This window comes from Patella vulgata, chromosome 7 (assembly GCF_932274485.2).
Source record: "Patella vulgata chromosome 7, xgPatVulg1.2, whole genome shotgun sequence".
NCBI lineage: Eukaryota > Metazoa > Mollusca > Gastropoda > Patellidae > Patella > Patella vulgata.
Window position 1 is genome coordinate 67,922,561 of NC_065885.2, and position 18,357 is coordinate 67,940,917.

General features: G+C 36.6%; 1 protein-coding gene across 1 annotated transcript in view; it reads right to left on the reverse strand.

Annotated features, from left to right (window-relative positions):
* Positions 1-16,615, reverse strand: part of LOC126828606 (serine/threonine-protein phosphatase 6 regulatory ankyrin repeat subunit A) — a 55,359-nt gene extending 38,744 nt beyond the window's left edge. Inside the window, exon 1 of the mRNA XM_050558481.2 lies at positions 16,478-16,615. The gene's annotated coding sequence lies outside the window, so the exon portion shown is untranslated. The remainder of the gene's footprint in view (positions 1-16,477) is intronic.
* Positions 16,616-18,357: the final 1,742 nt, after the last annotated feature.

An 18,357-nucleotide genomic window follows, 5' to 3' on the forward strand; every position in this document is an offset into this window, starting at 1 on the left:
ACAATTTGGTTATAATGGCCCAAAAATTTGGTCATAACGGCCAAATGTTTTTAAATTAAAGAAAAACAATATATTTGAGCAAATATTACTCACCTTTGATAAAAATAACAACTGACTATTAAGAATGCGTTTGCGAGAGAACCATGCAGGGACCGACACATGGTGGGTGACCGATTTTCACCATTTTTTTAATGTATGATAAGTAACACCTCAAAACCCCACTGCCACAATTTTAGTTCAATCGACCCATTTTTAGAGTGTAGAAAAAAATTTGAAATTTTAAGACCCAAAAAAGCAAAAAAAAAAAAAATCGTCATTTTCAGGCCATTTTTCAAATATGGGGTACAACTAAACTACTGCGAGTAGATTAATGAAACTTTATAGGGTAGCAGATATGGTTAGGGAGTATACATTCTGAAAGTTTGATAGACTTTCATTGAGAGGTTTTTGGTATAGGGACTTAGTGCTGCAAGGTACCAGAATAGCTAAATTTAGGTATGTCATTTTATTCTATCTATATCTCACCCACTGCGGGTATAAGAATTTTTTGGGAATGCTGACTGAAAAGGCAATGATCCATAGAATTAAGATCAAGAAAAAATTGGGTGGCACTCAACCCGTTGAGTAGTAGTTCATCTCCATTTTTGTCCAAAAATAACGATTTTCAACAAAAATTAAGAAAAAAAACAACGCTTTATTTACACAATGAAAAGTGTAAGAGTGCACTGGAAACCAAATTAACGTGGGTTCCAGTTCCACTAAGAACAAGCCATAATAGAAATAAACAAATATATATAAACGCATTATATACTTTCATCAAATAATTCATGTTTAAAAAATGTTACATTAAGAAAACTACAAAAAATTATTTATTACCCCCACCACATTTAATTTCAGCCAGTGCAGGCTAACCAACTTGTATTAATTTTAATTTAAACTAGATCTGCTAAGCAGATATTTAAGCTTTCATATTCACATCACTTCCTGTTACATGTCAAGGGTCATATAAAGAATCTCAACAAGATAAAAAAAAACAATTAAAATCGGTCAAAAACTCGCGAAGTTAATGCGATTTTTCACTCGTAAACAACTCTGTCGGCACGAAAAACGACAAAGGCAAAATTGAAAATTGTGACATTTTCAAATACCATAAATTGGACCCTGATCTCGGCTATCCAGAAATGTATTCATTTTCGAAATAGGAGAAGTATTCTCCAAACCACGGCCTATTTTTTTTTATTTTTATGTCCGTTATCGTCGATTTTTCACTTTTTCAAATATTCAGTTCAAAATGGTTTCCATCAATTGACCTAGATAAAAATTCAAATCCGATAGATTTTTAGGCATTCCTTCAAGGATTCAGAAAATGTAACTCCCATGTCTGTATTAAAATATTGCAAAAGCCTTATGGATTTTTCACGTTTTGAGATGGTGGCACTTCCGGTTCAATCCGCAGACTTCATATTTTGTGTACACATCAGTACTGTCTTAGCTAGTACAGAAAAAAAAAAATTCAAGGCAATCTGACCTATATTTCGTCGATTTATTTTAAAAATTTGATCCTTAATTTCATCAAGGGGAGATAATTTAGAACATTTCTAATGAAATTTTTCAATTCGCATAGATAAGATCTACTTACATACTAAATTTCATGAAAATCGTGCAACTATTAAAGAAGTTGTCAAGTTGGTTTCAACTTCCGGTTCGAAATCACAGCGATTTGAAGTAAATGTTTCAAGGTACTCAAAGAAAAAAGAATTAGTAAAATTTAACCTCTAGAGCGTCCACAAGATATTTTGAAGTGATTAAGGGCCATAGCTCTAGAGGCTAAAGTTAATATCCGATTGACTTTAAATTTATACACAGTGTTTAAGGCCATGAGATGAAGAAGCCTATTGATTTTCAGCGATTTCCGATAATTACTGCCAGAGTTATGGCCCTTGATCACTTCAAAAAACCTTGTGGACGCTCTAGAGGCCAAAGTTAATAGCCGATTGACTTTAAATTTATACACAGTGTTTGAGGTCACGAGGTGAAGAATCCTATTGATTTTCAAAGATTTCTGTTAATTACTGCCAAAGTTATGGCCCTTGATCACTTTGAAAAATCTTGTGGACGCTCTAGAGGCCAAAGTTAATATCCGATTGACTTTAAATTTATACACAGTGTTTGAGGTCACGAGGTGAAGAATCCTATTGATTTTCAAAGATTTCTGATAATTACTGCCAAAGTTATGGCCCTTGATCACTTTGAAAAATCTTGTGGACGCTCTAGAGACCAAATTTAATATCCGATTGACTTCAGATTGATACACAGAGTTTAAGATCTTGAGACGAACAAGTATTTTTATGACTTGGAACAGCTAAATCCATGATACAGTATTAAAAGTTTTGTATACAAAACGTTAGCATGGGGCAGAACTTTATAAAAACCAAACAAATTCTAATGGTTTTCTGAGTTGTTGCTCTTAATCAGATTTTAGTGTATTATAAATGTTTCATTACCGAAAATAGTAAAAATATGCGACAACTCTTGTTGACTGCCCGGACGATTTAGCTGCTGTGGGCGTATGTTTCATGCCTGGCAACCTATCTTTAGTGTTGCGGTCATTTTAAAAAAAAATGTCTTTTAAGGATAATGTGTATAGTACTAATAGCAATCACATACGGAAGAGGCGATAAGATCCCTTTGCATTTGCAATTTCAAAATTAATTAAAACCAAATTTAAATTCCGAAAATCTTTTTTTTTTTTTTTGCTGAAACTCTTTTTTTTTTAATCAGATCAAAATGGGAGTAAGGCACAGAGTCCTGGGTGGTAATGGGCGTATTGTGTCCAAATTTCATGGTTTTCGGACAATCGGTGCCGGTGTCGTGGCGAAATTCCACTTTTTTAGCCCTTACTGAAGCCGTAAATGGCGGAAAAAGCCGAACGGCAGGAACCGTGTGAAGAACAAACGACCTGAACGAATGCAAATATCGCCTTGAATTTATCAGGGCACCTAGGTACCAACGTGAAAAGTTCCTCGCCGGAATTTGGTAGTCATGGTACCTTTGGCTCCAGCGTGGCACATGCGCGAATTCAAAACAAAATTACGGTCGATTTTGGGATTTTAGGTATATTTCGGATTTTAGTGTCGCAAACATCGTTGCGGTCATTTTAAAAAATTGTCTTTTAAGGATAATGTGTATAGTACTAATACCTATCACATACGAAAGAGGCGATAAAATCCCTTTGCATTTGCAATTTCAAAATTAATTAAAACTAAGGCTGCGGTTAATTAATTGTATGTTTCTCATGACCTGAGTTTTTGAAAACAACATGCTACATGAGGTAATTATTAATTATTGAGATGCAGAGATGGAATCCAAAACTTGTCGAAAAAACTAAAGCAACATAAACTCTTATAGCTATGGGCATGCTGTGGTTTATAAATAAAAAGCTCTTTAGTCCATTGATGAGTACACAGGAAGAGGTCTTTTTAAAGAAAACTCTGGGAACATCTGATCATCTACATACGTACACTGGCTATTAATATTATAAGGGGCTCAGGGTTAGTATAATTCATAAGAATTCTTAGGAGTATGCGATCTGTTTCTAAAATATAAAAATTTATTTGATTAAAGATAAAGTCTTTCCTAAGAAAGTTCTTTGAATTAAGTCCTTTTTCTCTCTCAAAGTACACTAATTTCGGAGTTGATAGTCTATATTTTTTTAATTTTTGAACACTATTAATATCAATACGCTATTTTAAAGTTTCCAACAACTTTAGAGTAATTATATCAAAAGACGTCTGATTAATAGCAGTTTCCATTTCTGACCAAAACTTCGTCAACTTCGAACGAATCTTGAGTCGGCATGAAGTCGAAATTATTGGCACCCGTACCGTTGTTTCTACTTTCAGTTTCATTATCGACATGTGCGAGTCAGTGTCTCGAATTTCTCTATGACTGAGGCACATACAGTTGTAATCGACTCATTCTCTGGGAAAATCATTGCTGTTGGTTTTAACAGTATAAGTGAATTTTTCGTCAGGACAACAGTACACGTGCAAACAAGCATTTTGTTGCGCAGAGCAGACGAAATTTATCAATTTATGCCGTCTGATTTACAGTTACAAAAGATGCGATTATCCAGTAAGGGTAAATCAAAGGAAAAACGTGACTGGTTAATAGAGTGTTATGAAATTAGATGGCGCAAAAAACGCCATAGTATTCTAGTTCTATGGATCTACATTGTATTACTGTTGTCATTCCTTTTTAAATACGTCTCAGCGATAAATGAGAAATTAACATAAATCCTTAAAGGAAAAAGTTTAAAACTATAAAAGCTGAGTTTATGGAATTTATTCGATAATATACGACACCATGTATTAAAATTTCTTCCAAGACGACAGTCTTGTCAAAACCACTGACTAAAGTGTGTCTGGGTAATCGCGCTGGCTTCATATTAGAACTTCATATTCAGTTACATATTTATGGATAAAATAAATAGATTGTTCATCGCTGAGGCAAAAAAAAAATGTGGCTTTACAAATATTATCAACGATGAACAAATTTTCTCCTTACTAAATTTGACCGAATAATTAATGAAGTGCGTGATTATTACGTACGGAAACAGACATGCGGGCGGGTCATGAGAAACAGACAATTAATTAACCACGGCCTAATATTAAATTCCGAAAATCTTTTTTTTTTTGGTAAAACTCTTTTTTTTTTTAATCGGATCAAAATGGGAGTAAAGTACAGAATCCGGGGTGGTAATAGGCGTATTGTGTCCAAATTTCATGGTTCTCGGACAATTTGTTCCGGTGTCGTGGCAAAATTCCCCCTTTTTCCCCTTAAGGAAGCCGTATCTGGACTTAGAAAAAATGAGAACGGCAGCCGACCTGGAGCCGTGCCATGAACAAACGACTTGAAGGAATGCAGCTATCGCCTTGAAATTTTCAGGGCACCTAGGTACCAACGTGAAAAGTTCCTAGCTGGAATTTGGTAGACATGGTACCTTTGGTTCCAGCGTTGCGCATGCACGAAGTCAAAAGCAGCTAAATATGTTTGTTATGAAGGGATTTTTTTACAAAATGGACCTATCTCTTCGAAGCTTCGGCTAACCCCCCATTTCCGACCTCGGCGCATCCAAAAATTGTCTCCAAATTAAAATCGAACACCTAGTTCCATCTCTATTTTCTTGTTTTACTTTATGTACCCCCGGGAAAATGGCCACTGCTCGCCCCCCATGGGTCGGGCCCTAAAATTTCTTGTTTGAAATTGTGCTTGGGACCATGAGCCAGATACCCGGTGAGTTTCAAGTTGGTGTGCACGATAGTAGGGTTGTGACGCGCATGCGCAGGCCTACACTCGAAAAACAACCTTGTCGGCACGGAAAACATCAAAGGCGAAATTCGAATTTTTGAAATATTCAAATACCAAACATTCGACCTGTATCCCAGCTTTCCCGAAATGTATTAAATTCAGAAATAGGAGACGTATTGAACATACTATGCCCTATTGTGTTTGTTTAGAAGACCGTAAATGTCGATTTTTCGCTATTTTTCATATTCACTTCGAAATGGCAGCCATAAAAATTCTGCTCTGAACGTTTTTTAGGCATTCCTTCAGGGATTCAGAAAATATAACTCCCATGTCTGTAAGTGCAATATCGCAAAAGTTATTAAGACATTTCACGTTTCAAGATGGGGGCATTTCCGGTTCGATCGACAAACTCCATATTTTGTATATGAATCAGTAATTACTTGTCTAGTATCGAAAAAAATTTTTTAGGTCATTCTGATCTATATTTCGACGATTTTTTTGAAAATTTTGATCCTTAATTTCATTAAGGGGAGATAATTTAGCAAATTTCTAATCATATTTTTGAAGTTGCATCGGTAAGATCTACTTACATGCTAAATTTCATGAAAATCGTACAACTATTAAAGAAGTTGTCAAATTGGTCATAAATACCAGTTCGAAATCACAGCGACGAATTTTCGAAATTCGAAAATCTGAATCTGCAGATTTGAAGTAATTGTCTCAAGGTACTCAAAGAAAAAAGATTTAGTAAAATAGGTCAAATAGTCATAAAGTTACAGCATTGTAGGTCAAATGCATTCGTTCGTAAAATTCGGTGATTTCGGATTCGTAAAATGTTTTGAAAATATATTTAATCAACAGCCACCACCCATTTTTGGGGGGATAGGTAAAAGTTTCAGAAAGATCCTATGGTTAGATTCTGAGAAATCCGATTTGTGGATGAAACACAAAAATAAAAAATAACTAGAACTGCGATGCAGTAATGACGGGTTTCACCGGTGCCACGTTACCCTAAACATATGTCACTTCCGGTACCAATAAAACCATTAAACAGGTTTCCACCTAATCATTGCACACATCAAATAAAATGGACGCGGAATCAACCAAATCCAGCAATGTCAATTCATTTTATACATTTGTTACATGTAAGTGTACAGAACTTTCGGTGATAATGAAAATGTCCAATTAGTTTTATGAAATCAGAAATGGCATAAGGCATCACAAAGTGAAAATTTTATGTAAATCGAATAATAATTGCCACTTTTATAGACCAAAAACCTTAAAAAGTGACTTGTAGAAAACCGTCTATTTCTCTGCAACCGTACAAGTTAGAAACCATTTAGTGGTATCCGTATGATCGTATGGGTTCAATCTATTTGTTGATTGGAATCAAATATCATAATTTTAAAAACATAACAACTCAGACTCATTTGAATAAAATATCTGTTTTGAAGGCTAAAAATACAGTTTTTGCCAAAGTGACCTTACTTCCCGTGATAATGAAAATCTTAAATTACTTGTATGAAATCGTAAATGGCATTAGGTATTACATAGTGAAAATTTCATGAAAATCGAATAATAATTGACACTTTTATGGACCAAAAACCTTGAAAAGTGACCTGTTGAAAATCGCCTATTTCTTCGCAACTGAACAAGTTAAAAACCATTTTATGATATCTATATGATCCCATGGGTTCATTCCATTAGTTGATTGGAATCAAATATCCAAATTTTAAACAAATAACAAATACGACTCATCTGAAAAAATTATATGTTTCGAAAGCTATAAATATAGTTTTTGCCCAAATTACGTCTTTACCGATGATATTGAAAATGTTAAATTGAGTTGAACTAGTCACAATTGATATTACGCATCAAATGGTGTCACTTTTATGAAAATCGAATAATAATTGACTCTTTTACAGACACAATAGCGTAAAGAGTGACTCATGCAAAACTGACCATTTCTCGGCAACTGCTCATATTACAAACTAATTTTGAGATAGATTTTCTTCTTAACGATTAATGCTACAAGTTTATGAAAGTTGCGAAGAAATATTTTAAAATATTGTAGTAAAATTGCCAGGTCTCCCTTGTGTCTATAATGGACTGGGCCAGTTTAATAGTGGGCTGGTCCGATGCATGTGCTTTTAGAAGTTATAAAAGGCCACATTGATATGCACATGCTCTCTCACTCTCAATAGCAAGTTCTCTGCCCTCTATGCTGAGTTGGAAACCTGTGTTTGACTAGAAGTGTAATAAGAGTTGGTGTTGTGGTGTAAAAGATATTAAAAGAGATCGGTTGATAAGTACCCTTTTATCTATAAATATAGTGGTGAAAATATACTTAACTGTACTGGGGAATCACCCCTTGACCCATCAAGCCTTACTTGGCCATCGCAGGTTAGGTCAATAGGGGGGGTGAAGCCGTGGGGCTTAAACCTGATCTAAGTCTCAGATAAACACCTGATTTTACAATAATATGAAAAGCCTGAATGGGTTGTAAATAGCTCATTTTTTCACCTTTTTTCACCTTTAAATCAAAATGACCAGAAAACGAAATCGAAATTAAAAAATTAATGAAATATGAAAGCTTAAAAAGTATATATGCATTCCGCCAAAAAAAAATATAATAAATACATTTCAAGAGAGGATTAACTTTACTTTTCAGTATGGATATACGGAATTTTGGATTAAGCCCCGCATTTTTTTTATTTATAGTATAAATCTATGAGTAGGGCTATGAATGCAAAATTTATTTATTAATGGATTTATTTACAAATAAGCCTATTTGATAAAGCTACATTTAAATAGCATAAAACTGTTTACAGATTGGAGATATCTTTATTAGAAGCCAAGATATGGACATTTATGTTCGGTGAATCGGGGTACTTTTTGTCTAAAATTTTATATAGACTCTTATAGAGAAAGTCTCAAGCAATTTAAAATAGACTGAAAGGTCACAGGGGTCAATGGCACAAAATTCAGGAATTAACAATGGATCAGAAGCACATAATAATGCATAATACCTGGACAAAATATCCGATCTTGCTGAAAATTGGCACAACGCATGCCCAATCGATACTCTAAAGTATGACGGAAAAAAAAACATAGGTCGACCACGATGTCGGCCATTTTGAATAAATTAAGAACAAAAAATGCGTAATATTGTTGAAATCGTAACTATTTATATTCAAATTCCTGTTACATTTACAGAATAATTAACAATTAATACAACATCTAACCAAATAAGAATCATGGTGATGCAAATATGCAAATTAGGTGATGTCAGCCATATTTGAATCCAAGATGGCCACCATTATATAATCTAGTATGGAGTTTATAAGTGTCTATATATGTAAAAAAAATAAGTGGTTTATTCATTAAAAAATCTTAAATCAAACCTTACTAAAAAAAATTATTGGTCGATATTGGCCATTTTGAAATTCAAGATGGCTGCCACAATTCCAAGATGGCTGCCACCAGCGTCCACAAACTATTTTATCGCAAACCAAAAAAACAAAAAACTGAACAAATGTCATCATCCAACATATCAAACTGAAGCAAATCTAAACAGCAATTCAAAAATAACACTTTTTCACTTCTTAAACCATTACAGTAATAACAGACAAGACAAATATAACTTAGAATTTAAAAAAAACTCAAAAAGTATCATGTTTAAATGTATTTTCTGTGATAGAAAAGTCATGCAATGATGTATTAGCATTTAGGAATCAAAGAGGTAATAGGACAGAGTTCACTCCCCTTAGACCACAAATATCATTAATCTGAGAAAATATCTGTAAGATTCTGAATATTTTATACAAAACTGATCATCTTTGGTGGATGCTTAGTGAACATGCTAAGTAACATTATAATCATTTAAATTCCATTTTTTGTCTGTCAAATTAAAATATTTACAATATCCGTCATTCTATTTACTGCATTTTAGTAATGATAGTGACCCTTGTGACATTGAGGATAAAATCAACAGATTTTACAAATCCACTAGCAAACTAATTTTACATATAATTATAAAGTGCAATATTTATATAAAATTGTGCTGTATAAAATACTATTCAAAAAAAGTAGGGGATATTTGATTTTGGGGGCATAATACTAATATATGCAAATGACTACGAAAAAAGTCACTATAGAACGTAACAGAAGAAACATTTCCAGTTACATGTGACGCCCAAACGCACCAATAGCTACCGCATGGAATGCAGGTGATGCTTGGGATCATCATGGGGGTCCAACCCAAAATTTGCACGACTCTGACTTTGAATGTTACAGTCATTGTGGCATTGAATTCCAGGGTGGAAACATCAGTTTAATTGTTTTAGTGACCAGAAAACAAATTTTGATATGCGTCGGCTTACCCAAAATGAAAGGTTACGTGCCCTTGGCATGCTACAGATCGGCACAACACAGGCGGTTGTGGCGCGGACGATGAATGTTTCTCAGTCTGTCATAAGCAGGCTATGGTCCAGATACCGTGATACACAATCTGTACAGGACAGACCACGCTCAGGTCGACCAAGGGCGACAACTCAAGCCCAGGATCGATTTATCCGTACCTTGGCCTTGAGAAATCGTGTCATCACAGCAAATCAGATCAGCGCTCGTCTTCAAACAGACACTGGTGTGAGAGTGAGTGGCCAGACGATTCGGAATCGACTGCATAGGGGTCACCTTCGCGCCCGACGTCCTCGCGTGATCCCTTGTTTGAGAGATCATCACATTCAGGCAAGACGTTGTTGGTGTAGGGATCGTCAACACTGGGATAATCGAGGCTGGAGCAATGTGATGTTTTCAGATGAGTCAAGGTTCACTGTGGATTTTTTGGACAGACGTAGGAGGGTGTGGCGTCGTCGAAACGAGCGCTTCCAAGACGTTAACGTCATCAGACATGATCGATTTGGGGGTGGTTCTGTTATGGTGTGGGGAGGCATCACTGTTGCTGGAAGAACGGCTTTACATGTTGTTGCAGGGCGTGTTACAGGCCAGTACTACCGGGACAACATCTTGGCAGTCCATGTTGTGCCGTTCGCACGACGTCATGGCCGCCGTTTCATCTTCCAGGATGACAATGCAAGATGTCACAGGGCCAGGATCGTTACAGGTTACCTCCAACAACAGAACATCACCACATTACCTTGGCCAGCACTGAGTCCCGACCTCTCCCCCATCGAGCATGTCTGGGACATGCTTGGACAGAGGTTACGTCAACGTCAACAACGTCCTGCCAATGTCCAATAACTTGCTGCTGCGTTGCAACAGGAATGGGACAATCTGGACCAAAATGACCTTAGACGTCTCATTAGGAGTATGCCACGTCGGATCAATGCTTGTTTGGCAAACAGAGGAGGATTTACCCGTTACTGACTTGGTTGTGATGCTGTGGTAACTTTGCTGTTTGACCCCGGGTATCATTTTACCCTTATAATGGTCAGTCTGTGCCTTACTTAGTCTAACGATCATTTGGAATAAATCGATGAATGTGAACTTCATTTCATTTTGTCATTTGTTTCTTCGTCAGTTTCATTAGGTGACTTTAATAACACTTAAAAATCAAATATCCCCTACTTTTTTTGAATAGTATAGTACTGAATCAAAGCATCACACTAATGATTATTTTACTGATTTGTTCACTTAAGTAATTGCAATATATCCTTTTAGTTTTACTGTTTATTTTGGTGGGGTTTTTACGGCCACAAAATGTTGTTTTACGTTGTAGGTTTTTGTAGCCTTATTCTCAACCCTCCTTCTTTCACAGCTCGTGCTTGCATGGGACCGGCCTCGGCAGATTTAAACAGGACAACAGTTGCAAAGACAACACACACAAGAAACCTATTACAATAACACACGATATAAGGAACAATTATGAAGATAAACACACACGACGATTGCTATGATAGTATTTTTTCATTCCTTTGTCATTAAAATGGATTTTGTCCATCAAAAGGATCATCAGGCAGGATGCAGAATATTTCTGAAAAAAAAAAAAAAAAAAGACATGAAACAATCATACAAAAGACGGTTAATTGCTTTTCTCTGAGATTCACAAACACTTAAGGTAAGACTGGGAGATTTTGAGAAATTTTCCCGCTCAACAATACTCCCCACATAGGCCTACATGTATGCAGATACATAATAGGCCTACTAAAATATTACTAAGTGTAAGTCTGCTGCTAACGTCTTTACGCGTACTATAAATAGGTAGCCTACTACGTAGGTGGATGATTTAGTTTTCTGTCGTAGGCCTACTGATTTTATATTTTATGAAAATTTTAATGTAAAATCTAATTAAAATTAAAATTTTCATTCAATCAATGATGCTATTTTAAGTAGGCCAACCTGTAAGGAAATTTACCAGCGTCAACAATTAAACGAGAAAACTGACAGTGACAAGATCAAGACTTCTATAGTCTATAGCTAAAAAAAAAAAAAAAAAAAAAAAAAATATTTTAACATGTCTTTTAATTGTATTGATCAAAATCAAAAGACAGTAGATGATTTAGTCTTCTGTCGTACTGATTTTTTATTTTATATTTTGATTCAAATTTGAATGAAAATTTTAATGTCGTCTAATTAAAATTAATTTAAATTAGACTTTAAAACATTAAAATTTTCATTCAATCAATGCTGCTATTTTAAGAAGACCTACCTATAAGTAAACTTACCAGCATCAACAAGAATTAAACGAGAAAACTGACAGTGACAGGATCAAGACTTCTATAGCTTAAAAAAAAAAAAAAAAAAAAAAAAATATTGAAACATTGCATTGATCAAAATCAAACTAGCTACTAAGATAGGCACACATTACAAAACAATGACAACTGCTGATTGAAGCAGAAGACTGTACCATCCAGACGTTTTTATTTCTGTTTTACTGTAGACAGACATACACGTCATAAACTGGATGAATAGGACTACATCAACTTCTAACGGCTCCTGCATTTCGAATGAGACATGCTGGTTTACCGTTTGTCACCAACAGCCATTGCAAAAACGCAATAGGAACCGTTTTATAAAGTGGAGAAATGAATTTCCAACATCGTTTTGCGATTAAGTTAGATTAAGACGAATTCTACATTTGAAAACTTACATAATGCTCCACAATCTTCTTCTGTGGATACGTCCTTGAAAATCTCGCGAAGATACGTAGCGCGGCCACGCCCCCTGGATTTTGTCTCGAGAATTGAGGACTACCCCTCACTCACATATTAGCTTCGTAGCTATTTATTTATAAATATTTTAGAATATTTTTTTTTGCAGTTTGTAGAAAACATATTCGTCTTCACAAATCCGCGTGCGCGTGTAAAAATTTTCTTTTCTAAATCGGGCGCAAACGGTATAAATAATTTTAGGATTTCCTCTTTTTGATTGGACAGGAAATTTGGTCCTGCGATGCAGTATGACGGGCGGATGCGGTCACAATGGGCCATTTATATGACTTACTAATTCCATTTATATGACTTACTAATTCCATTTATAAAGCTTTATAATTAATTACTTACTTAGGCACGTGCGAACGCTGAAACCCCTCGAAGCGTGTGACTGAATTGAATATTATTTTCATAGCTTGATAAATGATTTATAAAGTCTTGTAAATAATATGGTAGCTATATAAATCTATTTTCTAAGTCTTATAAATGAATTATCTAACGAACTAAATATTCGGGAAAGTTCGTACATCTGCCCGGAAATTCCCGAGGATGCTTCGGCCAGCCAATCACAGGTCGTCTTACTGAATGGCAAGCCCCTCCCACTCTCGTCCGCGGTTTTCGAGTTGTGTGCGTCGGTGTCATAGGGCCTACATCATTTTATTCGTACATTTTTTCCTTTAATGGAATTCGGACGCACTAATCTTCCTGCAGAAGATGACCATGGTCAGGATGAGGGTATGTTGTCTTCAAGGGCTTGGGCCCACGCGTGCCGCACAACATCCGACACGATATTTCGGCAAACTCGCAAGAAATTGTGAAAAGAACTACCCCGGTCGGTGGGTGGAGGGGGAGCGGTGACCTTAGCAAAGTAAATTGACTCTAGGATAACTAAAACATGCATAAAACTTATTCTCGTCATTTTATGTTTACAATAGCCGCCATGAAAGGTAAAACACCGCTATATGTAACGAGGGATTTGATTGGCCAATTGGCCGACTCAACGAAGGAGTACGGAGATTGCCGAATATTTTCTAAGTTATATAAATGGATTTATAAGACTTGATAAATAATTACGTAGTTTCATAATTATTTATCAAACTATGAAAATAATATTCAATTCAGTCACCCATTTCGATGGGTTTCAGCGTCCACACATGCCTAAGTAAGTAATTAATTATAAAGCTTTATAAATGGAATTAGTAAGTCATATAAATGGAATTAGTAAGTCATATAAATGGCCCATTGTGACCGCATCCGCCCGTCATAGAGGCCATTTTACATGTTTTAAGTACCTATGATTCTAGCGATGTTTAGCTTCATCTTTGAATTCTTAATAACAAGTTGAATAACGAATAACAGGCGGTATTATAGTAAATACCATCATCATTAGGAAAACTAGTGAAAAATATGTTTACTACGTCATAGTCGGAATCTTCGTATCATGTAGTAACAAGTATAATACAGTATTCTCCGGAAATAAGCTTTTACTCGATATACAGTGTCAATATGACTATAGTTAGGGATTATTTTCATAAAATATTTCTGCATCCATTCCCATTATACACAATTCTCCAGCAATCAGAAGACCATTCTATGTATTCTATGATCATATTGTAGCATCACTGTATACCGTAAACAACAATTGTTGTTTCTCCAGAAAGTGTTGTTTCTCCAGAATCTGCCATTTCACCGAAAATTGTTGTTGTTACGATCGCTTTAAATGTCTATGTTGGGTCATATGTCGCTATATTTTATGGGTATATACTAGAAAATATTGTATGGCTATATTTTATGGGTATATACTAGAAAATATTGTTCTGCCCGACTGGGGAGGGGGGGGGCTGCCAGTACGCCAATGCTCGTAACACACTTCAGAGAAGAAAAGTAGGACGTTAAACCCAATTTTATTTCATTTCCAAGAGTTATTTATTACGGATCCCCCGATTTCTGTTCCTGTCACCATGCATCGGTATTAGAGCACGATACACCATCATTTGTGTAACTCTGCTGGTTCCCTACGAATTTACCGTTAATTTTCTTATTAGGTTCAGAATTTTGGTGCATCTGTATAGTGTATACGACCATGTTGATGTGATGTTAATGAATATTGGGTGGACTATTATATAGTTCTATGTTTAGTTTAATCAATTTAATAACATCATGGACTGGGCATCGTTTTCATGTAATCACAACAATGAATAAACTCTACTTAAAGTCCGTAACTCAATATCATCAAAAATCTTCGACATTGCAATTTAAATCGGCATTGGTGTTGTGGTCTTACCTGGAAAAGATGGGCTTCTGATATCCAATATTTAAGACAAAATAAACATTTTACCATGGGTACACGAATCGTGTACCATAATGCGTTTCAGCGCCATTTGTAACAAGGTGCTCAAAGTATGAGGCTAGACATATTCCAGAAGTCATGTCAAACGGTGAAGTCATATTCTTATTTGGAGAGCATGCGCAATAAATACTATCGGTGTTGACTGGAATAACCAGCCTCTAGAAACTGTCTTTCGGTTGAGATTTCTGGCGTATTTCGCCATAACTGATGCTAATTCACAGTAAAACGGGAACGATTGAATGTAAAACAGTTTATATAAATTCATATTACATTATTATATGTGTTGCGACCCATTTGTGCCAATTTCTAGGTCCTTTAATACGGAAGGAAAATCCAATGGCCACGGTGTATCAACTTTACTACACAGCTCTTCTCATGAAATAAAATGAAATGAAATGGGGTTTAGCGTCCCGCTGTTCTATTGGGCTAATGAAGCTGTGTATTCGCAATGCAGGGAATTTTAGCCCTGGCGGCAGGGCTACGGCCTATTTCGAATTCAAGATGTCAACGATTCTTTTACATGCACGCCAATGTGTACACGGGTTCTCGGTTTTTCGTCCCATCCTAACGACTTTTACTGAACATTACGGCGTAGTGATACATCAATTTTTGACAGCAATTCAACCATTGCAAAGTCCTTTATATTGACCCAGTGTTTCCATCAAGGTCAATTGAATAACAATAGTTCATTTTTAATAAAAAAAAAGTTACTTTTAATAAGAAATGAACTGTTCTTTGAAAATAAAAAAGAGTAGTTCCTTTTCAACTGACCAATCAAATTCATGTAAAGCGATATCTCCTAAGGAGATTATGAAACATATCACACAAGCGATATATACTGTAGAAGGTATTATTGGGTGATAAATCAGTTTATATACATTCATATTACAGTATTATATGCTTTGCGACCTAATTGTGTCATTTCTAGGTCCCAAATGTTAGCGATTTAGCTCCTTTAAGTTGAGAATACCTTTGATCGTTCTTTAAACCCCATATATGTCTTTTATCGTGGCTTTCTGTGTTCTATTATTATTATAGCTTTTAAAATGTTAGACTCTATATTCAACCTCGTGGCTTTTCTCCGGGTCCACCGGTTTCCTCCCACTGCTAAAGACCCCTATGCGCAAGCGAGTTATTGAAATAACAAATTAAAACCATGTTAGTCCCGAAAGGACCTAGTTTGTGTCGAGTGGACGTTAAACCCCATTTCTCTCTCTCTCCGGAGAAAACCCACGAGGATGGACAGGCAACCCTACTCCTTGTGACGTACAACCGGGGAATCGAAACCACACCAGTTAAGGGGGGGGGGGTTGGATGGTTAGCGTGCGCGCGCTGTATCATAAAGTCTGTCATTGAGTCGACTGGCGTGGTTTCGAATCCCCGGCTGTACGTGACAAGGAGTAGGGTCGCCTGTCTCACCTCGTGGGGTTTCTCCGGGTCCTCCGGTTTCCTCTCACTGCTAAGGACTCCTACGCGCAGGCGAATTATTGAAGTAGGGTTGAACCATGACAGACCTTATTATACAAGGCGCACGCGCTAACCATTCGGCCATCCAACCTGCCTCCAAAAAACAGAGCCATATGCCCGTTAAACCCAATATTTCCACAGCAAATAACAAGTTACAATTAATTGTATAGGCGCTTACCTCCAATAGCCAAAAGACGCATCTTGTAAAGACCGTATATAATGATGACTAAAGCTTCTCTACAACTATAATATTAAAACGCGCAGGCTACTTCGAAACGGATGTTTTAAGTACCATTCGAGGGTTGCGTGCAATTTGAAGTTATGCCCTTTTATGGCATTGTATTTATATTGAGCAGATGAAAGAAAGACACGCCCACTTGACGTCAAACAATGACTAGTTCAAGGAATCGAATAGGATATTAAACTTTAGTAGATATAATCTTTTTTACTCACTTAATATCCCACTACAACGTATCTCATATATTGTATAAGTATAATTCGTCCTGATTAACAGGAAACTTGCAACACGAGGTTCTTTATCGGTCAACATCGGGATCGAACACGGGACATCCAAGTTAGTAAGCCAGAGTCTTACTAACCGAGCCACCGCGGTTCCCCAGGTTATGAGCGATTCGCACTAGAGCGGAGAAAGAATGAATAAATGAAATGTTGTTTAATGACACGTCAGCTCCAACCGGGCTATATTGCGTCAACCATATGGTGATATTTCTCCAGACAAACTAGAAACTAATAATCACAATATTGTCTATATATACATAAATAAAAACAAATATCACAGAAAATATCAAATAAAATTAAATATAAACTTTATGTATATATATTTAAAACATGAAACATGCAATATAAACCCGGTTGGGCAAACTACTGATGTAATGATTGGCAACGGTAATACCGTAATCTTGTATCTTTGAGATGCTTGTACTCAATCAAAATGTGCTTAACTGTCAAAATAACATGACAGTGTTCATTCTGGTTGAAGTCCCATAAAACAAACCCGTCCCTTGTCTTGAACTTGGCGGGGGGTGGGGTGGGTCGGGTCTGTTATTGTACTGTTGGACAGGCGCCCCTACTCCTTGTCACGTACAACCGGGGAATCGAAATCACGCCAGTTGACTCAATGGCAGACAGCGGATGCACTAACCATTCTGCCACCCCACACCACCCCCTGCTAGTTACAGGTTAATAATCTGATCATACCGGAGCCGATGTGGATCAATGAGTAAGACGCTGGTTCGCTAACCAGGAGGTCTCGGATTCGCTCCCTGTGTTGGCTGAGAAAAATCATCTGTGATGCAGGACGAAGGGCGTGGCAAGGACATTGTCTAGTCGGTCCGATAGTACGTGTACATTTTAGCGTGCAGGGAAAAGAACTCTTGACAGTTAGTACGAACACTGTAAGACGTATGTCCGTCTTCATTAGCCCAGTCGGGAAATTAGGATGTCAACTCCTTTTCATTTCTAAGAATTATATTCTTATAATAAGTGAAATGGGGTTTAACGTCCTACTGTTCTGCGCCTGTACCGGGATAATGAAGACGGGGAATACACATGTAATATACCTGGAGAATCTATTCAGGTCGTCTTTCAATATGTGTGTGTTGGGGGTGAGTTGGTTAGCGCGTGCGCGTTGTATCATTAGGTCTGTCATTGACTTAACTGGCGTGGTTTCGAATCCCCGGTTGTACGTGACAAGGAGTAGGTTCGCCTGTCCAACCTCGTGGGTTTTCTTCGGGTCCTCCGATTTCCTGCCACTGCTAAAGATTCCTACGCACAAGCGAATTATTGAAATAAAATTAAACCATATGTTAGTCCCGAAATGACCTAGTTTGTGTGGAGTGGACGTTAAACCCCATTTCTCTGTCTCTCTATTCAATATTGTGTGATTGCTGGGTACATCTCATGACGGGTAAAGATTGCTAAGCGTCAATGAACATGTTCTCGTCTATATCAAATTTCCTGGAATTTTCGAGGCCGTATGTTTAGTGTTTATTGTGTGTTGCCAGGCTCAAATGCGTAATTAACCCTGTTTTGATTTGT